Source organism: Haliaeetus albicilla, chromosome 21, assembly GCF_947461875.1.
Source record: "Haliaeetus albicilla chromosome 21, bHalAlb1.1, whole genome shotgun sequence".
NCBI classification, from domain to species: Eukaryota; Metazoa; Chordata; class Aves; order Accipitriformes; family Accipitridae; genus Haliaeetus; species Haliaeetus albicilla.
In genome coordinates, this window is record NC_091503.1 from 22,186,888 (window position 1) to 22,209,450 (window position 22,563).

The 22,563-nt window shown below is 41.6% G+C and overlaps 2 long non-coding RNA genes across 7 annotated transcripts in view; one reads left to right on the plus strand and one right to left on the minus strand.

Moving 5' to 3' along the window:
• Window positions 1–2,163: 2,163 nt before the first annotated feature.
• LOC138690346 (uncharacterized) lies at window positions 2,164–13,283 on the plus strand. Its single transcript, XR_011329198.1, has 3 exons — window positions 2,164–4,204; window positions 4,307–4,395; window positions 13,110–13,283. It is a non-coding gene; the product is annotated as an uncharacterized lncRNA (long non-coding RNA).
• The window catches only part of LOC138690345 (uncharacterized), a 28,576-nt gene continuing 18,925 nt past the window's right edge, over window positions 12,913–22,563 (minus strand). For 4 of the 6 annotated variants that reach the window (XR_011329193.1, XR_011329196.1, XR_011329194.1 and 1 more), the window contains one exon: window positions 12,913–21,669. This is a non-coding gene — a long non-coding RNA (uncharacterized lncRNA). The remainder of the gene's footprint in view (window positions 21,670–22,563) is intronic. The other 2 variants (XR_011329195.1, XR_011329197.1) reach the window with 2 other exon arrangements.

A 22,563-nucleotide genomic window follows, 5' to 3' on the forward strand; every position in this document is an offset into this window, starting at 1 on the left:
AAAATAACTGTAGAGAAGAAGTTCAGTAAACTTCGCTGCTGTACCCAGTCCATCTCTGAACTTCAGGATTCATGTGTCTGTTCCTCTGGTGTCCAAAAATGTATTACTACTTCTGCTTCATATTCCCTAGTGATTGAGTCACTAAATATTGATGACTGAATTCCTAGTGATTGATGTGGTAGAAAAAAAAAGCCCCCAACAAAATCCCACCAACTGCCTGGAGATAGTGTGTTTTATTTCTATATGGAACATATCCCATGCTTTTAACTCACCTTGTAAATCCAGTTGTAACTTCTTGGGCACCCCAGTACACTATGGTAGCTGATGCTCTTGCTATTTTGCCATGCTGGCTCGGCATCGTGCTGTGACCAAAACAGGTTCTTCAACAGCCATTTAAGAAAAATATTTTTACTGCTTACAGCTTCAAAGCAGAGGTAGTTAAATAAAATATTTTACTTGGGCATGTTAAGTTACTGTCAAAATGTGTGACTAACTCTCATGACGTGGCTGATGTTTAATGAAGAATCTTCTCAATTTTTTGCTCTTATAAGAAATTTGTTCACTGAACATGCTCATGTTTAAGAGTTGAAGTATAAATGTCTTAGGCAGGGTCCAAACCTGCCCAGTAATGGTTGTACAATCTGGATTTCTCTTAGAGTCTTTGATTTCCAGTTTGGTCCAATAGAAACATAAATTATTCCTGGATTGACATGTATGGACAACTACAACTAATAAGTGCGTGCATACATGTGTCAGATATATATCTTTTAGAGACATATACCAGAGACGAGCATGAGTCTGGATTTTTGGTGCTGGTAAGAGAAATGAGACTTCCCTAGTGAATCAATTCCTTGGTGAAAGAAGTCTTTTTGTAGAAGGCATTTTAAGTGGGATTATTGCTGTCCTTTGTAAGGCTGATGAAATCCTCCCAGGAATTAGGTGACAATGTTTGTCAGTAAGAACACCCAAGTTGTGTCCAAGAGCTAAAGTGACTTTTGATCTCTCAGAATTATCTTCTGAGAGCCTTTCTTGATTACCTCTGCAAAACCAGATTTAACTTTATGTTCTGCCTCCAAAGTCCTTCCTACCTTCTGCTATATGAGTAAATAAAATGATTTTAGGTAGGCAAGTATCACTCTTTCATAAGAACAAAAAAAAAGTAGGCTGTTGTGTCTGACCCTCCTTTTAGTCTTTTTTCCATTTCTAAGTGAAGCAAACAAAACCATGTGAATCTCAAATACTCATGGGAGGTGAGAAAGAGGGAGAGGCTGTTGCTTCTTTTTTTTGGATCGAGTAGTGCCCAGAGACACTGAATAGAAAGAGGCTCCCATTGTGCACAAGCTGCACAGACGTGAAAGCAGCAGTCTGTTGTTTTAATACTACTGTAATAAATATGTGTATATATTTGGTAAGTCTGTAGTATGCTGCTGCAAAATTGTCTGTCTCCAAGTAGCCTTCCAGGAAATGGGTTAGGACATTTGCATCTCTTGTTCACATCGCTCAAGCTTAGAGCTGTTGCCTTATTAAGTAGAGGAGCATGAGGGTGAGTTTAGATTGTTTGGGAAGCTGGCTCCAATGTGTCTTCCTCCCGTTTCTCTGGTATCGGTTCTTGCTGACAGTGTTCTGCAAGGGAATTTCCCTTAGGAAGTAAGGTTTTTATTGGACTAGTGCTTCTCTGAAGTATGCATAGAGGAAAATAACACTGGTAACATCAGGCAGGAAAAAATAACCCCTTCAGAGCTCCAGCAGGCCTCCCTAAATATTATCACATGTTGTATAATACAGGGAATAAGAAAAATAAGTAGTGATTATAGAGAAACACATTTTATATATGTTTTTGTTATCCACAAAGCCAGTATTATATTTGAACAAAAGGCCCTCACATACAATGTCAATTTTACATTTGTAACTTTTATATGAGAGCACCAAATCTCATAGTTGTGTAATGCAGAAATACGGTAATCAGCTGATTAAATAATTAAATAATGAAAAGCTGTTGATAAAATGGTGAGCAACGTTCAAATACTATATGGAAAGTAGCAGAAAATCTGCAGGAAATGTATAATTACACAATTTGTTAAGCCTTTGTATTTTGCATTGACAAGACATCATCTTGTGTATATATATGTTTGCAAACGAAATCAGATGTTCATCATTTGGTGCTTCATTTGCTAATTATAATGTGGGATCCAATACAGCAATAAGCATCTACAGTGAATAGAGGCTGACTGTAGCTCAAGAGTAAGCTTTTTCCGTGTTTGAGTCTCACTTCTGGGTGGACATGATCCCGTTTTCTTTATTCTCTCTCCAAAATTTTTGACTCCCTGTTACAGTTCCAGCTGTCTGCCCAGCAGTCATTCTTAACTCATGTTTGAAACTTACCCCATTAGGAGTGTCAGGCTCTATCGTAGCTGTTAAGCCACAGTCTGTTTTAGTGAGATGTTGAGGGTCGATGTTGGAAGGGTACATCAGATCTCCTGCTTCAGGTTTTGACTGATAGGGACAGGCAATAAGGAGAGAAATCTCCCTCTCACCTTCTATCTCTGCTCGTATATTAGCTCTGTTCAAAACCTTTGGACTCCATGTACTTCCTTGGGCTGTCCATGCCTTTCCCTGTAGTTCCTCTGAGGGGCTGTTCCCTTGGCCATCCTTAATGATGTATTTCAGTCCCTGAAGTTAGAAAGGTCAGCAACCCGGATTGTTGTTTATCCTGTTAGCAGGGATGCAAAGAGAAGGAAATATTCATTTTTTCATTCTCTAACCTCCTTTAAAGTCCATTTAAAACTACGTTTGTAATGTGGGAGTGCTATACTTTTTTTCTTCTTTCCTCAAGCAGCCTGTCATTTCCTCAGTAGCCTTTTAATGTAACAAGCCCGGGGATTTTTCTTCTTGTTTTCAGTGGGGAGGCTGCAGTACTCCTGGAAATGGAGGTACCCATGTTACTCAGAATGTGACTTTGAACCAGCACATCCAGATTTCTGGACTGCTGTGGAGGATTTGGTTCAACTTGTGCCTTCGTAAGCAAAAGTGCAGTTACTTTAGCTGGACAATCCAATGCAGGGGGGAGACTAGAGTGAGCTTTCTGTTATTTTATTAGCACGCTCTCAGTTTAAGTCATCAGGAAACCTCCGACCAGTATTTATTTGAAGATGTCTCTGTCCAAGACAATATTATGATTAGACTCAAAGGAAGCAGAAAAAAATAGGTTTTCTTACTGAAACAAAGTGAAGGACACTTTTTATTTCCCCAGCCTAAAGAATCTCTGGAAGAGTAACCCAAGATAGGACTTGGCAAGTACGTATTATGCCCTCTGCCAAATAATGGCTAGAGATCCAGCAAATCTAGTTATTAAATGAGCTGAGCAGGAAGAGCCTGTTTGAAACTGCTTAGAAATACTAGCACTCTGCTCAGCAGAGGACAAAAGACGCGGGGATTATGAACTGCAATGGCAGAGGCCTTGTGTCAACTAAGTAAGATCAGAGTCAACAGTGGACCGAGCGGTGCGGGAGAAGCAGGAGAGGGGAGACGAGTGTTGTTGAGGCTCATATGCTGCTCTTGGCACTCGACCTACTCTTGTTATTGTTACTCTGCATGGCTTTTAGCTGATAAATAAAATATGGAGTAGTGTCTAGAAACACAGACAGAAGAGACTTCAACTACTGCCTAACTGCTGTGTGGTGCAGTTGCCGCGTAAGAGCTACCTTTTTGGAATCAAAATGGGAACCTGTGGCATTTTATGGACTGGGACTAGCAGTAATGCTTTACAGTAATTGGCTATGAATATGGTGGTTGAGGGAAGTATAAAGGCTTTATTCCTAGACAAATCTAGGAATGGCATTTAGACAGTCCAGGGAGTCTGGTCTGTAGCTGAACTGAACTGGCACCAGTTGCTAGAGCAGATTGCATAAGTGACCCAAAAAGGGTGGCAGAGAATAGCTTTCCAACTCCCAAGAGCAGAGGGATCCTATTCAGGGAAGCTGTCTCAGCTGTCAGGGCAGTTCTTCTTCCATGTCAGTGGACTGAAAAATACCTCTATTTTTCCCTTTGCAACAAAAAGCAAAAGCCAGCTTTTGAAAGACTATTTTAAAAGTAGAAAAGCTTCAGGCTTCTGAGGGCTTCATCTTCCAAAGTTTTAATGATGGCTCATAAAAGCTAGTATTCTGCAGAGAAACAGTACAATTTCTGTCTTGCATTCTTCTAAAAGGTGAGTGCTGACTCAGTATGGAGGATAATTCACTCGCTGTTTTAAAGCTGGGGAAGGTGCAGCTTTGCTCAGTTCTGTAACTGTATGATCTCTCTGTTTCAGTACTGGGGAGGAAGCGCTGCTGCTTCATACTGAAATCCTGACCAGTGCACAGAAAGTTTTCCAGGAGCAGCGTGGCTGTGTTTCTCCGGGTAGGCGTTCAGCAGCTTCTCTAGCAGGTCTTCCCAGGAGGACGTTCGCTTTTTGGGAGCCTGTTTGCAAAGGGGGTGAGCCCTGAGTGACTGGGCTGTGCTGTGGCTTGAAGAAAACTGGGGAGAGCAGCAGCTTGTATTCTTTAGGGTTTAGACCAGGAGGGGTCTCCCGTATCTTTTTGCAGCCTGCCTTCGCTTCCCTTTCTTGCCCGGTGAAGGAAGGCCTCCACATGCTTGGGGCTTGAATCCCAGCTCGGAGGCTGGGTTTGCGAATGGCTTGCAAACGTTAGCCAAAAATATTAGTCTGTGCATGTGTCTGTGGAGGCGTGGGGGAGGGAGCGTTGCTCCCTTGTGCAGTCGCACAGAACAAGCCACAATCTGGCGTGCTTTTGGTTATTAATAGCTAGAATATGGAAGTAGGGCAAATATCCATCCTGATTTATCCTGACCTGAATAATCCATATAGTCTTCAGGCCACAGACTAGCGATTCTGTCTCTAGCTGTCACATTCCTGCATTTGAGGAAGTGATATCTGTGACCATTTTGTGTCACGATGATCAATGTCACATTAAAGGGAGATGCCTGCAGGCAGGCGTGCGAGCTGCGTGAGCGCTGCTTGATTAGGGGAGCGCTGGGGTGGGGATCCTGCTCGCCGTCACTCCGCTGTCAGGGACCACAAGACAAAAGATCCCGAGGGAAAGGTCACCCTGGCCTGGGGCTGCTCTGCTGGGGAGGGGGGAGCATGAAAGATGCTCTAAGAGGCAGGCCACAGGCGGAGGAGAGGAGTCAGAGAGCCGCAGAGCAGCACTGAAGGAGGCAGGAGACATTTGATTCGGGAATGGGGAGGGAGGAGAGAAAGAGGGAAAGATGTGCAAAACCCCGTATCCCTATGGTTAACCACTCCTAGGCAGGATCAGGGTGTTCTGTGGGATCACAAACTGATCCAGTAATAATGGGGTGTTGAGATTCCAGGAATTAAAATTAAAATAAAGAAAGAGTGATGAGACTCAGGAAAGGCTCCGTGGTGTTACTGGAAGTTGGGCTTTTTTTCTCCTTTTTGTTTCTAAAAATCATGAATAAATTGAATCCCATATTTTTATTTTCCTCCCAGCTTGCAACATGGTGTTTTTCACACCTGTTTTTGAAATCACAGCAACTTTTTTGACCAAATGTGCAGATTCGCCATTGTGGCCTACTTACATTCCTAGCATGTGAAGAGAGACAAACAAAAGGGCATTAACTGTGATAAATCCAGCAAAAAGATGCCTGGAACACAAATCAGAAGTCCTCATTTGGTCAGGTTTCCCGCTGACTTCCACGTGAACTGGCATGATTCTGAAGTAAAGCATGCAAGCTGGAAGAATAGGGTGCACATTTGCATCCTGTTATTGTTCTGAGTGTTATTCTGGTAACAATTTCTTTTTCTGGATAGGCATACAAAAAAGCAATAAATATTATTGCTGGTTGGGTTTTAGAAACTGCAGGCATTAGTTGGAACATAGGCCTATTTACTGGGGGTAGAATGAGTATACAGGGAAACAAATCCTTTCCCAGAAGTTTTTAAAGCCTAATATTAAGTAAGAAACAAGGGTAGCATGAAATGAAGATGGCTGTGCTAACAGTCTGCAGTTATTTAAGCCAGCTAATGAACAATTCGATAGCTTCAAATCATCTAGCGTTTTGTGTGTGTTGTGATAAGTTTCTGTTCTGCTTTAATTCAGATGAATAAATGCAAGAATACTTTCTACCGCGCTAATTTCTGGAGTTGCAGTGTTTGAGTTATACCCAGGGCAGGTTAGCCCATTTGTAAATACTGTGTTTCAGCGTGTCAGTGCTTTGGGGGGGACTTTAAATGTCGATATGGAACCTCGCAGGTAGCCCCCCGTGCTGCAAAGTAGCCACGGTTGCCCGCCTCCTCCTCGCGCGTCCCTTCCCGAGCCACAGCAGCCGCGGCATCTCCCAACGCCAACGACCGCCTCGGTCCTGCGGAAGGGGCTGGGACGGCACCTCGCGTTGCAAGAGAGACGAAGCTGGGCAGGAGAGGCAGCCGGCAGGCGGGTGGGCGTTTTTTGGGTATTTGTGGTGGGAAGCGTGCACCAGCACTCTGGGCTCTCTGGCTTTTGGGCTTGTGGCGTTGGCGAGCCGAGTTTGTTAGCGGCAAGTTACTCCTGTCGGATTTCCAAGTAAACGGCAGACAGATACTTACCCCTTTGAGCTGTTACAGTTTGCCAAGCAAACGGTCTGAACTTTGAAATTTCTCCTTTTATTTTCTGCCTTCCTGACCCTGCCTCCGCCGACAGCAGGTCCCTCTTGTCAGGGGAATGTCCTCCAGGCACAACGCAGGGAAACGGAGGAGGGAAATTTTCACCTCCAGAAATCCTGTTTGGCAAGCCAAGGATGTCTGGGCCTGCGAGAGGGACCGCAGAGCAGGCGGCTCCGTGCAGCTACGACTCCTCGATGAGACTTTCCCTGAGACCCAACAAGATCATTTCCCTGGAGAGAGGAGGCCGGGTAGGAGCGTGCACATAGTAACTCGGCTGACGGGTGATAGCTCATTAAGCTGTCCCAGCTCTATGGTAACAGCGTGTACGGCATCCGCATCGAAAGCGAACACGCAAGGCTTTGATCAAGTTTGCTCTTATTCTACTAGTGGAGTTCAGCCCAGCCTGGGCTCCTCGGGAGCTGGGGACTTTGCAGCTTGCAGAATAAGCCCTGTCTCTGCCTCTACGGGGACACCTTCGTCGGGTTTCTCCTTGCTGTGCCCAGTCCCTATCCAGGGCTAATGTGGAGGGTCAGCGTCGCCGTCCTCTGAAGCTCTGTGCAGGCAGCAGCGCGGGCTTTAGGTCACCTTCTCTACCACGACCCCCTTGGTGAGGTTCTCGGAAGCCCTGCTCTACCACTGTGTGCACCTGAATGCGCAGGGCGGCTTCTGTGGTCTGTGGAAGGAGCGGGGTTTGAACAGCTTCTGTTGAGTTATTTTTGCATGATTCATACATGCCTTGGGCATACATGGAGTCTGTTTATGACTGGGATGAAACATTAAAAATGCTAAAGTATCTGGTACCTCTGCTTGTTTTCCTCTTTAAGATATGAAATAAATTGCATCAAGCTAATAGTCTGAATTCTGGAATAAAAAGCATTAGCCACACTCCAGAACATATCACCTTTTTGCTTTGTGAAATGAACACCTCTGGAAATGGTGTTTGAAGACAGTTTTGTATCATGTGCTCGAGATGCTGCAAGCAAAGTTTTTATTAATTACAAAATATAGTTGTTCAGTTTTGGTCTTTGGAAGGGGAGAAGACTTCGGGCCTTTAGGCATTTCTTTGGGGAAGAAATGATCCAGCTCTGCTGAATCAATGGGGTTTCTTCCATTGACTTTATACATTTTGGCTCATTTCCAATCTGACCTCCCTCAGCTGCTGTCTGGATGTTTGAACAGTTAGATCATCTTTGGCAGCTAGTAATATATTTTTGATTTTTTTAATACCAAAATGAATATCAATGTTCAGCAGGTTATCAAAACACAAGCTTACATTACTGCAAAGAAAGCATTGCTGTTTAGTTTTCAAAGCCCAGTCTTGAATTTCTTCTCGTCTTGGGGAATAGCACAGTAAACGATGCAAGGGAACAGAGGCGCGGTTCAAATACATCCTTACAGTGAGCAGGTCTGTAAATACCGATATTTTAGGAAAGAATCTTTGTGAAGGATCTGTTTCACATAGGCTTCCCAAATGTTGCAGGGGGTTGCATCTTTTATATGCCATGCAGGTCAAATCCTTAATAAAAGTGCCATTTTTCTTGTAACTTGTAAAACTTACAACTTTTTCCCCAAGCAAAGGCTTTCCCTTTTTCCTGCAACCCCCTTCGTCCAGGTGTGTGAGGTGTCTGTGCCGCAGAGGTCTTCTGCTCGTGGAGCAGTTCCTCCTGGCTCCGGGTTAGACGTCAGTTCTGGTGCTGTCCACCTCCTTCCCTTGTCTTTTTCCTTTGAAGATGACCACGTGAGGATGCCAGTCTGCAACTGAAGGTCCGTAAACGGTTGTTAGAGCTGCAGTTGCGGGCTTTAGTGTGGTTCATCGAAGTGGGACTCAGCCAGCCTAAAGGGTGTGCTGAGCTGAACACATCCCAGTTCCCTGTCATAACATATAGTGTCTGCCATGCTGACGATCACGTTTTTAGCATAGGTAATCACTGGTATGTTCTTTTAAGTGAGATTCATAGATGCTGATTACATTTACTGCATAAATTACTTCATTATTAAAATCAGGTCATTTGAGCCCCAAAACCATTAACATGCAAACTATTAGCATAATTTCATAAGCTAATAAATCAAGCACAGGAAAAGAATTAAGCGGTTCCTAGTGATAAGTGTTTCTTCAGAGATTAAGAAACACAATTTTCTTATGCATATATTAACATTTTAAAAGTGAATTCATGCAAAAGCAATTTTTCTGCATATATAAAACTTATGTTTAATAATCTTTATACTCAGCCTCCAGAGCTGTTTCAAAATTAATGTTTTTTTCTCAAATCACTGTACAGGAATTTGACGTTGAACCAGCTAGCCTGTTTTGATATACTCTACCTGTAAAATTCTTTATGCCTTAATTAAACAGTCCAAGTTAAGAAATAAAACAAGCCAAGATATGATTTAGAAGAAAAATAGCTTGGGTTCATCTTAAATAATGAACTGTTCATCCAAGGTAAATTTTGTATTCTTAGTCTTCAGCAGTACCAATGAAATTGTAATTATCTCCATAATTGCAATCTAGAACTGTGGTTGTCATCTTATTAAAGTGGTGCATTAAAATTGATTTATTTCCTATTGCTTATGTAATAGAATGTAATATTGGCCAGAATAATGCAGAGATAGGCTTTTCTATTCACTTTACTGACTAGATTTAAAATAATACAGTAATACAACTGTAATTATTTGGATACACAAAAGTTGCAGGGAAACAAAGAAAATTCCAATGGAAATGAAACTGTAATAAGCAGCAGATGACAATGCCCAAGAATTTTACTATGTTAGGAGACGTCCATGATTTATTTATGTTTAGCTGGTTTTGTTTTCCAGCTCCTAACCTACTGTGTTGGTTTGTTTAGTATATTTCTTTTTTCAGTGTGAGGCACCCAATGACTTGCTCCAAGGAATAAGAGAATATACTGTTTTCAGAATGGCGCTCACCATACTGGGTATTTTGGGTCTCTTGCTTCCTAGAGCAATACCACAGGCTCTTTCTTTCCTAGCCCACATGTGAAAAAAACACTCAGCTAGGTTTCAGCAGTTGCTTGTGCTTGCTGCTGGTTAATGACCGACTTGGCTAAGACACCACCATGCTGAGAACCGCCTCTTTGGGGAGGGTTGGCTTTTTGCTGACCGTCTCCCTTGAAGAAGTTCACCCTGGGGCCAGCCGAGGACCACCGCTCGCCCCAGGGTCGCAAGAGGGGAATTGCGGGGACAGCCCTTATCACGGCGGCTGGTTGCTGCGTCAGCTTTGCTGCAACTTGGACCCGCAGCCTCAGCCGCAGGAGAGCCGGCACGTTGATCCGAGCGCGGCGGCAGCACTCACCCAAGTGCAACGGGGGTAGCACCGTCGGTGTGCAGCTTTCCGTGTCTGTTGTCCAAACCGTTCTTGTTCTGTGTTCCTTCCTCGCTTTTTTGCCCATCGGGAAGTACAGGGATGTTGTAAATCCCCCAAATTACTAGTGTTCTCCTTACCTTTCCCCCATTGGAGGATTCTCTGCCTCATTCCTCAGTTATGGTCTCTTTTACGTTCTTCATTTCAAAGCAGATATTGAATTACTGCTGCTCCTGGCAGGTCTTTAGCTTGTTTGGAGGCTGTCTGCGCTATTGTATATGTGTAAATCATTTGTATCTGTTGAGGATTCTCCTGGGCTGTGTTTCAGGTATGTCTTCAGAAGAGTTTGTCAAAACTCCATTCCAGGTGATAAACTCATTTTTCAATGTTTGCTAATTAATTGCACAGAGGAGATGGTGTATCTAGCACAGGGCAGGTGACAACACCCATGTGAAATGGTATTTATGAGAATTTTCTAATCAAAATGTGAGTAATCACTGTTGAATGGTTATGGAGCATTTGGCAGTGTTGCTTTCTGTTTCGCTGAAGCTGAATATTAAAAAGGAGATTTGAAATCTCTTCTGGACAAATTGGCATGATTTGGAGTTTTTACAACATAACAGTCCCACTTGAAGACAAATGGAGGCTGCTGCGTAAATGCAAAACCTGACTTGATTGCTTTGTTCATATATAGTAGAATCCCATTGAAGTCAAAGGCAGATTACTCACCTGAATAAAAATTCCGTGTCAGGTTCCACATTTGCATGAATGAATATGTGTAAAAACAAGATTTTGAATTTCCAGGATTCTGTAATAATTATTCTCAGGTAATACTGCTATCTTCCCTTTTAAAACGCTAACGAATCTTTCTAATGTGGGACACCCAACATGAAGTACTTTACTTAGCTAGGCAGCGTCCTAATTTTCCGCAGTGGATGAAGAGGAAGGTTCCTCCAGGCAGTGTTTAGCACACCTACCCCAGGCTTCTGCTCTCACTGCCTCTCGCAGGACTCTGCTCCTCTCCACGTGCTGGAGGGGAAACCTCAGAAGACATTTAGCAGGCAAAATGAAGGCATCTCTGCTCAGGTTCAATGAATGCTCTCCCAAGAGAACAACAGAGAAACTCATTTGAACCACGGAATTTATGTTTCACTGTTGGGTTTTTTCACTGTTGTTGTTCATACTGGCATCTTTTCTCTTTCAGCTTAATTATCTGCTTTCTCTGTAAACTGTGACCACCTGATGAAGTGGCAAATTCAGCTTGGAAGTAATTTCTGGTATAAACTAGTTTCTGCTATACCTGTTTATCAAGGCCCACTGAGCAGTGGAAAAGGATATTTAAAAAAATCAGTCTTTGAATGATGGCTTATTACATTAAAGCTTATTCATTCACTAATCTGACCACTTCTAAACTAGTACTAGCACATTATATGCACTTTTCAATTCATGAAGGAAGAAAATGGAGACGAAAGTGGACTATGCTGTCTGTGCTTGGCAACGACAGTGCACATCGGTGGCAGGAGGATGAACAAAAGTTCAAATCCATCTCTAATGGATTCCCTTAATATGAAAAACTGCTTTATATGAAAGTACATATAGGGCTGCACTTTGCACACACAGTTCAGAGCCAGGAAGAGCCCGGCTGAGGCATTCAGTTGTAATATACTCAGTTTTCCTCCTGCAGGTCTGCAGTGGCTGCTCCTGCTCCTTCCTATCATGCCTGCAAGTGTATGGGAGGGAATATTCTCTGGTGTTTGGGGAAGAGTGCTAGGAAATCAGCATTCCTGCTCTGGGGTACTTATAACCATAATAAACCCAACAGCTTTCCTCCTTCTTTCCCAGGAATCCAAAATACTTATGGAAATCCTGAGCTACTGCAGATTTTTCTTCTAGGAAAATGATGTTGTCACCAAGATCTTTCTCATGGCAAGAATGGCTGCTGTCTGGGGTTTTTTGTTAGGTTTTTGTTTGGTGGTTTGGGGGTTTTTTTTAAAGATCTTTGTCTACAACACAAAACAAATGCTGCTTTATTTTCCTCCAGCACAGAAAATTCTGGTGAGGAGGGAATACTGTGTAAGAAGCAGTGCTATACTGCTCCCCTAAGATGTTCAAAAGTAGGCTTGTTCTTCAGAACTAGAATTGCAGTTTGCCTCTTTTTAAGATTATTATTCTCACAGGTAACCACCACATACAGCATTTGGGTTGGAAGTAAGTAACTATATATGATTGAGGTGGAAACTGGACCATCCACCAGAGGTGCTTCCAGGAGAGGAGGCACTTCCAAAGTCCATTGGGACCTCCACGAAAATCTCTGTGGCCATTTCAGTGACTTGCTTTGTTACCAAATCCACTCATTTATTAAACTAGCTACCCAGCTGAACCATTGCTCCATTTCTGAATTGGCAAATATTTCTGTAAGAACAAAACAGATGTATAGAACCTGCTGCTTTAAAAAAAAATAATCCACAAATACCAAGATATGTGAAAGTGTTTGCTGAGGACCACAGCTTTTGTGTCAGAAAAGAGTTCAAGAAAACTAGGATACATATAGTACTCTGGCTTTGTCATAGGGTCTCTGCTGCAAATTTGAAATTACAGTATTGAAGGTGACTGTGGAGTTTGCGTAGGTGCCTGCTGAACATCTCTGATGTGATGTAAATGGCCTTGGATTATTAAAATCTGATCCTCATGCATTGCGTTGACTCCATTTTCATTACTGGGAGCGTATGAACTGTGAACTGTTGAAGAATAAGAACTAGTTCACACAAATGGTTCTCCCTTAGTTATACATCAAGAGTCATTTATCTTCTTCATATTTTATATAACTTTAAATGGGACAATAAACTTTAAATTTTTATGAATGTATTTGAGCTTTTCAGTGGGGCAGGGTCTTAAATCTCAAGGTATCCGAAAAATTATGAGACTAAGAACACAGTTGGGTTTTTAAAGCTTAATTTTATTTAAATGGCATTCAGATGTTTATTTGAGACCTTAAGAATTTCTGTAAAAATTTATGCAAAACAATGTGATTCAATATTTTTAAGGTATCATGATAATCTGCTTGTGCTTTATTTGCTGTTCTGTGAACCACTCACTGTGGCTGGTGGAAAACCTTTTTCCTTTTTATTGCAGACGACCTGTGGTTCCAGGTTCTTCCTCAAGAAAAATTCTAAGACGTTATTAATCAGATTGGAAGATTTTGTGGTAAACTGCAAAGGACAAAGAGAATTGCTCCACCAAGGCCAGAAATTGAGCCCGCAGGAATTAGCTGAATGGCTGTGATATACGTCCCATAGAAAACTGGCAGTGTTGGTTATTCTTCATTTTTATGTAATGTATGTTAGTTCACCTTTGTTTACCCATCCATCATGAACACTGTAGAGGAGAATTATGCATAATAATTTATATTTAGGACATTCTGGAAGTATGATTTGCTTTCAGAAATGAGCCTCCAAAACTTATATGAAAATCTGTCTGTGGCTTGTATTTCAAATAAACAGATCCTTTGAAATTATTCGAACACTGCAGAGTGTTTATAAACTGACTGATGCTTACAATTAGCTCATTTGTTAGCATGCCATCCTCTTGTTTCAGCTGCTCTCCGGGCATTTGGGACGCATTTTTGAAGCAAGGCACTTCCTGCTCGCTTTCCCATTACCCCTGGAATATTCCGGGGGTGTCACCCAGGGCAGAGAGACGGTCAGGTCTTGACACTGTGGCTCGGCTTGGGGCTGGCTGACCCTGGTCAGGGAACTGTTTCGGTGTGCTAAATCAGCAGGAATTTGACCCAGAAGAGAGAGGCCTGGTGGTTTTCTGGTAGGCAACCGTGCAGAAATGTCTCGACAGCGGGTGTTGAAGGTGGTGCAAAGATGAAGGTGGGACAACTCTACCAGCGGGGAGGAGGGAGCCGGCTCGTCACTGAGCAGTTAAGTCACCTGAAGGGAGAGATGGAACTGCAGCCTTGTAGGGGTAGCTGCTGTGTGGTTTTCCACACCCAGCTTAGATATGTAGTGCCGGTGATGTGAACTTCATGCTGTCTGTTGAGAAACCTGTTTATCAGCATGGGGTATCAGCTTTGAAAGATTTAATGCTTACATGAAAATATGTCTGTGCATTATCATGACAGAGAAAGTCTTATCTTGCACTATAGACAAATATTGTGGCAACACAGAACTACGTTTTAGAAAATCTGAAGGGAAGGTAGGGTGACAAGCTTATTATAACTGATGTGTATTACATAGATTTTTGTTAAAGTGGACCAATATTGGCTAAGTTTGTTTACCAGTATGACATGTCCTTTCCTTCTCTTTAAGTCTCGCACATGGAGAACTACAGCACTGAACATGAAATCTTTAATTCCAGGCACTTCTAAATAAGGACAGCCAAGAAGGTTAAGGCAAATCAAGTTAGGGACGTGAATCCAACTTCCATAAATTACAGTGCTTTAAAAGGCTTCTGTGTGGTTTAGTTCCTTCAGGTGTAGTGCAGCGTTAGACTTGCTCAAGGACTGAGCTTTCTTCTTGTTATTGATTGCTCTTAAATTTAATGAACTTTAGAAAAACCCCAAGAGTGAGATAAAAAAAGGTTGAAATGTGTGTCTATTCTAATTAAACACTTAAGAGAAGAGGAGAATGTCTTACCGAATGACTCGCCTACATATAGTTTGAAAGTATACAACATTGCTGAAGTAGGGTCTCCTGCTGCAGTAGATGAAACTCCTAACAACAGTGACACTTGCCTAAAAAGGATCTTGGGAGTTGTATTCAATGTGAAAACCGTGGACAAATCAGCCAAGATTCTTCTGAAATGCTTCCAAAGTAAGTAAACGTATATTTTTAAATATGTTATTAATGGTTTACTAATATTTATTAATATATTATCCTTGAGAAGAGAAGGCTTAGGGGGGATCTCATCCATGTGTATAAATACCTGATAGGAGGGAGCAAAGAAGACAGGGCCAGGCTCTTCTCACTGGTATCCAGGGAGGGGATAAGAGGCAATGGGCACAAACTGAAACAAAGGAAATTCCATTTAAACAGAAGAAGAAACTTTTTTCCGATGAGGTTAGCCAAACACTGGAACAGGTTGCCCAGAGAGGTTGTGGAGTCTATGTCTTTGGAGAGAATTCGAAACGCAACTGCACGTGGCCCTGTGCACCTTCTGCCTTGCGGACCCTGCTTTGAGCAGGGCGTTGGACCTGACGATCTCCAGAGGTCCCCTCCCACCTTAGCCTGCTGTGATTCTGTGTAGACAAGATGTTGTTAGCAATCTGCTAGTGAAGAGATATGAGCAAAATTTCAGTCTCTCAAATTTCCTCTCACATCATCTTATTTACAGAACTGAATACGCTAAGATGGGGTTTTAATTGTTGAATTATTTTTTTCCGTAACACAGGGAAAAGGGATAATGCAAATGTAAGTGATCATTTTGAATAGCAATGGGAAATTAAAATGTTATGCCAGAAATTCCTTTGTGGAATTCAGGTTCAGTTGTCAGTGATGCAAACATTGATTTTATCTTTGGTCTGCAAGAAACATTCTCTCCAGATCTTCACTGATTTTTCATTTTGGATGATTTGTGACATATTCCTCTTGACAATACTTACTTATCTTCTTTTTTTCCCCTTGCTAGTTCCAGTATGCTGCAATATGTTAAAAATAGAATATAACTGAAAATTACTTCAGCATTTTCAGTAGTCTTAGCATTTTGCCCAAACTGGCTTGTCTGACATCTCTGTTCAAATGTTCTGAATTTGCTGTCTTGCTAAATAATCCAGATGTTCAAACACCAGTTGAAGAAGAACTGTATCCACTTAATGGAAGCATGCAAAGATCCAGAACACTGGAAAGCAGCAGAACTTCTCCTAATTTTGTCTACTGTCTATATTTATCGCTGTCCATTCATCTCTGTGCCCTCCCTCCCACCCCAGCTGCCACCACGCAGATGGCATTCCCAGCAAAATAAACAGTTCGGATTCAGTACACTTTGTTGTCTGTCAGCAGATGACAGGGAGACAGGAGGAAGAGGATGGCCAGCTCCACATTTTTCAGGTCAAGTTTTGCCCTGCCTTCTACTCAGTCACGACAGAGAGGTCCTGGGGATTACCAGGGGGAAAAGGAGCCAGAAAGAGTTTGAATCTGTGCGTATAGTGACCTTTGACACATTCTGAGGCTTGCTGGATTTAAGTTTCCATACTATGCAGTTATTTACTTCTAACTCTATAACAGCTTTAATTTATTAAAGAGCTGAAAAAAATGGTTTTGTTTGCCCTAGAAACCAAGTGAAAACAATGAGGAAGAAGAAGGCATCCCTGCAAAGTTGTTACTATTAAACCCAGACACAAAGTGGAACATTTGCAGTGTCTACGAACAGATGTCTAGTGACAAGCAAACAAAACAGTTATTCTTAAGTCATGATTTATTTCTGGTTTGTTTTTTAAATGCCTTTTATTCAGCCCTTTCATATTAGTCATTTCTATATGCTTTTAGTGTTGTAGGCTGGCCCGAGTGCTACTGAGAAAAATATGATGGTCTGGGGTTTGATACAAGAAAAGAGGAAGGGAGAGACAGGGTAACTTTTTAGACTGAAGGATAATGTAGCCACAGGTGTCCAGCATTTGCCTTCAGGAATTCAAATTTCAGATGCCATTAACTGCGCTCAACTTTCATTCTGGGGGCTGAAATCTCCAAAACTATCATGTGCCTCAGAGTGAAAAGTTTCAGATAAAATCATTTTGCTGAACAAGGGTAAGGGAAAAGGTTGCTGGGTTTGGCATCTTAAAAATATTTTTGCAACTGTTTTGCTGAGGAGCTGTAGTACCTCCGTGCGTTGCAACAAGGACTTGATATTCGGCCCATCTGACAGCAGGAGATTTTTTGGCTGCCTTGTGAAAATTCATTCAAAATACCACTCAGAGTACAGGCTTCTGAAAAACACCCGTTCATAAACACACAGAAGAGTTCTTGATGCCCAGCTGCGGCAGGGTCACTAAAGCACCCAGTCTGAGAGCAGAGACAGATGTCCTTTTCAGTGACTCGAGCTGGAGCACTTTAAGCAGGTATTGGCCCATCTGCTTGGTACCGCTCCCATATCTCAGATGTCACGGCTCATTATCTGAACGCTCAAGCTCTGTGTTTCGGTAAAGATTCAGGGAAGCGGTGCCGTTCACTGACAATGCCATCTTAGCAGCCCCCAGCTGCTCATTCCCAGCCTGTGACCTCCTTCAGTTGTTCTTGTAAAATTGTTTATGGGGCCTTGCGACAACCTGGAGCCAAACCCTGCCCCTCCACACCCCCAAAAAAGCTCTGATTATTTTTAACCCGAACCCACTCTCACAACGCAGGGATAACCGCGGCTGGATTTGCTAGAGGACAGCTAACCGTCTGCGCCCTGCCATCAGGGAGATGGTCTTTTCCAGGCACCGGATTTTCCTCTTGCTTTTTTATGTGCGGGTGTCATAAGGACACCCAGCTGAGTTTGTACACGCTCTGCAGTCAGCAGAGCAACAGGAGCAGCTGGGGGCTGGCATGCCCCCCTGCAGAAGGCAGGCAGCTGCGGCTGGTAATCCCCTGAACTGCCACTGTAGGGTTTGATAAAGCTGCTCTGGCAGAGCACTTCACGCTCTGTGCTTGCTTCCCTACCACCTTAAAAGGTAACTTAGTCTTAATAAGCCTTACATATAAAGTCAAAGTCTCTGCTGATGCCACGAGCACTTCATTATGCCCAAGAAATGTAGGAACGTTTCTATTTCGTACCGCCGAGCACAATTCTTTACTGAGCAGGAGGGAAATTTTCTTAAACTGGTTGGGTGAAATCCCCTCAATTAGAACCAGAAAACACAGGACTATGGGGCTATATAATCAATCAGCTCTCTAATGATAGATGATACAAACACCTGTCTGTGTGTGTAACTAGAAATGAGCTGAACTTGAAAAAGGTGGGTCTTTTGAAAGTGGTGTAAAGGTACTTCACAGTCTTTGTGCACTATGAAGAGTTTCTATGTGGAACAAGTTGGGAGCGCTGGTGCTGGCGTTGCTTTCCACGCATAGTCCACGGATCGTGGAGGTCTGTGAGCTTTTTATAAGAGGTCTGTGAAAATTTACCTATGAAGAGTCAGGGAGCTTTGATTCACTACATAAAGCTCTGCGCTTCCACTGGGAAGAAAAAGAAAAGTAAGAGCCTGCAGACTGATAAAGACTGAAAGACACTGATTTGGTGAAGTATACATTTGTGCTGTAAATGACTGTAGGCTGATTTCCCATGCAGGCAAGCATGTGTGTTTGTCCATGATGGTTTTACTCATCTCCTGGGTTCTCAGGTTGGTTTCTCTGTGACCTGAATTCTTGGGATGCCAACAAAACAAAATTCTAGATGAATTTAGGTAGTACATGACAAAGCTTGTAAGCAGTTGCAGAGCAATCTGTGGATTAGGTGAATATATGGAGTTTAAATAGGCAAAGTGAAAAAAAATGGAATGATGATTAAAAAAAAAAAAGCAAGCTCTGTTTCTTTCTCCTGTCTAATTAAATTTTAAGACCTCCCTTTTTAAACAGCATATGGGACACAGATTTCCTAGTCATCTGGTGATCAGATAGATACGTGTCTGTGCGTTACTCAAGTTCCAGCTGATTAAGCTATTGCATATACCAGAAGTTTGTTGTGATATTTGTATGGACTACCATGGACAGCAAAGCTAGCTTGGAGCTTTTTGACAAAATGAATTTCATCCAAAAATGCGTTTATTTGTCTAAGCCAAAACTTTGTAGGAAATAGGTCAAATCAGATTTCAAGGCCCTGAAAAACTGAATTTGATAAAACAGGATTTTGACACTTCAAAGATTTTGGTTTTCTGTAAAATGGCTTTCAGTTACAAAACATAAGCAGATTATAGTGTAGTTGAAATGTTTTAAAAATCACCTAAATAAAATATTTCTATTGACATTGTTGACATTATTAGTACTTTTAGTTCATAAACTTTGTCAAGATTTTGAATTTTTTGTCATGGTTCAGGAAAGAAGCTTTCCACAAGATGGGAAAGAGTCCAAATCCAGTCCTAGTTCAGTCCATTATATTGTAGAGATCTGAAAGCAAAACTCAGTAGAAGAAAATGAAGGACAACCACATAAGCGTCCCCAGAAAAAAACAAATGAGGTATTGTTCTACTTTCCCTTCGCATCTGCTCCCTAGCCTTTAATCATTCATTAGCAGCTATAGTTCTGGTACAATTCTTATCAGGTATCTATTCCAACAAGTAAAGCATAATGGTAATGAATAATCAGGATCCATTATTTTAGCAACTGTTCCTGATTCTGTTTAATGACTAAATGAATACAAAATGTTTTCTCTTCCTTCTAGTGGGGCTATTTAATTTAGATGTACTATAGATAAATGCTTACAGAAGTCATTCCTTAAAACTTATAACAACAGGAAAGATTTGCATGTTTACATATTGCTTTCATACAATAATGAAATACCTTTTGTATTTTTTTCAAGGTTACACAGAAAGCAACCTAGTATGTTAACTATGGTTCATTAGGGAATTGCATTACAATGGAAAAATTCTCTCTAGCTGTATGTCCTGAAAAAACATACTGGTTAACTTCAAGTTATGATGTCTGCTAAATGACTACAATTCTGCTTCAGTGGTTGAAAACGCAAAAAATATTTGCATTTTATTTCAAAGCAAAACTTTTCCTATAAATTACAAAGTTTAAATTATTTTCTGCAGTTAGTTGACCTAGAAATTAGAGTAAAGGAAAATTTAGGTGGACAACTGGAAGTGAGCTATTTAGGTCCCAAAGGTTTCACTGGGAAGAAATGTAGAAGAAGCATGTATGGTCAGGGATATTTTGTTGAGTGTGTGGGAAAAAGGGAACAGAAGGTTTCTGTCCTTCTTGGGAAGGAGCACTGTGAGAATTTTTGCTAGCCGAAGTTGAAAGAAACAGAAATATGGGGGTTGAGATTAACAAGATTACCGAATTTGGCCAAGGAATTCATACAGAAGTTGCAAATTCTTGGATAAACCGAGAACAACAATTAGAGGATTAATTTCTTAGAGGGCTCTAAAATTGTGACGGGCCCGAGGTCTGGTGACTTCGAAGCAAGTGATGACTCTCATGAGAGCATCTCATGCATCTCCAGAGCATCACTGGAGCAGTTTAGCAGGTGGAAGAACCTCTGAAGGTACTTGAGAGGGAAAGTCACTGGACAGCAGCTCAGTCCTACCTTTGTTGTTGGCCGAGATAATTTTATGATGACAGTCAATTTAGAAAACATCCGGGTTTAACTGTGAATAAATCTTCCAGCATTTAAGGAGGAGGTTGGCAACTGGGCTTTACAATGTTCATTCACAGGTGCTGGTGGTGGGAGAAACTCCTCCCTTCCTAGCTTGGGTTCAGAGAGGCTTTGGGTTACTTCAGCCCCACGAACAGCATACCACTATCCGTGAAGACGAAAGCTGCAGATCCCACATCTGCATTGGCTTACTTTATTGCTTTATTGTGTAGGTCTTAGGCAGCCCCCTCGGAGCAAGGGGCTGCAGGAAAGGGAAACTGCAGGCTCTGTACCACTGCTTCTCTCTTCTTCCCTTCCACCTGTAGAGGTCGGTTTACGAGAATCTCAGTAAATGGTCAGTTAACAGTCTCGCATGCAATGAGCTTGTTGAAAACCGCAATTTCCTCAAGGCTGGATTTATGACGTTGCTGTGTCAGCCAACATGGTACACGCTGGGCAGATCCTCAGCCGTGTGACTTGTCATAGTTCTGTGGAAGTCAGTGAACCTTAGGCAATTCATATTATGTGAGGATTTCACTTAAAGAACAAATATGAAATAATATTTTATATTGAATCATTTTTCATGACAGAGGACTGACATGACCAAGACCACTTTTATATGGCTTATGTAGCTATGGGATTACTTCAGTTAGTTAAAAAAAGAAGGGTAATGGTAAGTTTCTATGACTTGTGCACTTCCGTATATTAATATATTCTTCATTTTCTATGCATACTTATTCATCCACTTGCAGAGCTCTTTTTAAAATTGTGTTGATATAAATTTGATCTGAGAATTAAGCTTTTTTTCAGTTTAAGGACACATTGCAATTTTCTTGTCATTTCACCTGCTGGGAAGAAGAGAGTATTTTTTCTTTTACAGGGATGAAGAATTATTTTCTGTCATCTCATGTGTGGTGCCACTTTTTACTTCAAGAGTTAAAGACTATATGCAAGTGTACTTCTGCTTTATCTTTTCTTTACATTAGTTGCTGATCCTGCTCAGTTAGTTACCTCCTCCTAGTATTTTCAGTCTTAATTCTGTTTGGAGTCCTTTATCTGACTCTTGTTGTTCAGGTTGACTCAAATGAATCCACAGAAGGCTTTCCACAAACTGCATGAGCTACTTAAAAGCAGGATGTAAGAAGGGCTGTCCCAGCTCAGGCTAAAAAAGATCCATCTAGCCCGGTATCCTGGGCCATCACATCCAAAAGTGATGAAAAGTGGTGAAAAGTGGAGGATGTTTACTAAAGATTATTATAAAATGACAAGCGTGTAGTGATAGCTACCTGCTTTATACTCCCAGCTTCTAGTGATATGACTTCCAAAGTCAGAGGCAGAGTCTTTCTATTTAATAGGTCCTGATGGATGAGTTTGTCCAAGAGATCTTTAACTCATGTCAAGTTCTGTAAACCACAACGTTCTGTGGCAAGGAAATTCAAAGTTACCAACATGCTATATGAGGAAACACTTCTGGTTTTATTTGTTTTGAATCAACTAATGATTTGGTACATCCTTGTTCAGTGCCTTCATGATACAAAAACTTCCATTCCCTATTTGACCTGTCTTTGCAACTCATGATTTTAGAGAGCTTTCTTCTTTGTCTTCCCTTTTCCATGCACACTAATCCTAGATTTGGTTGTTCTTTGAAATTGTTACTGCTTAGTTTCTCTATTTCTTAGAAACCTACTGATATATAATTTTCACTGAGCTCTCCAATCTATGCTATATAAAGAAGACTTCCAACAAGGGAACCTCCTTGAGTTTATAGCAAACGGGGATGCAAAGAATTCATGCAGTTCACTGCCATGGCCTTATCTCACCTGTGTGCTCCTTTTATATCTTAGCAATCTACTGCTCCTGCTAACTCTTTCACAGGTGTCCTGCTTGCTACGGAAAAGAATTAACTACAAGTTTTTGATGGCCATCAGTGTCTTTTTGGGCATATGATATGTTTATATTTTACGTCCTATTTTCACCTTCAACTTCTCGAGGGATGCAATTGTTTTTTTAATAAACTTCCTCTGTTTAACCCTGGCAGCTTTTTCTGAAGTATTTACCCTGAGACTTCAAGCTGCTGGGAAGTATCTTCTTCTTGGGGTTGTCACTTTTGATGTGTCTTTTACAAGCTTCCACTTTCTTTTCCTTAAACTTGATCACTACCATAGTGGATTTCTTGTATGTTTGACTTTTTATTGCTCATGTATGCATAATAAGTCTAATTTAATTACATTTACTGTTAACGTGGCTGTTTGATACAGAAAGACTCAAATGACAGGTCAGATGGCTTTCCTGCCCTGCTTCAAACACTATGGCT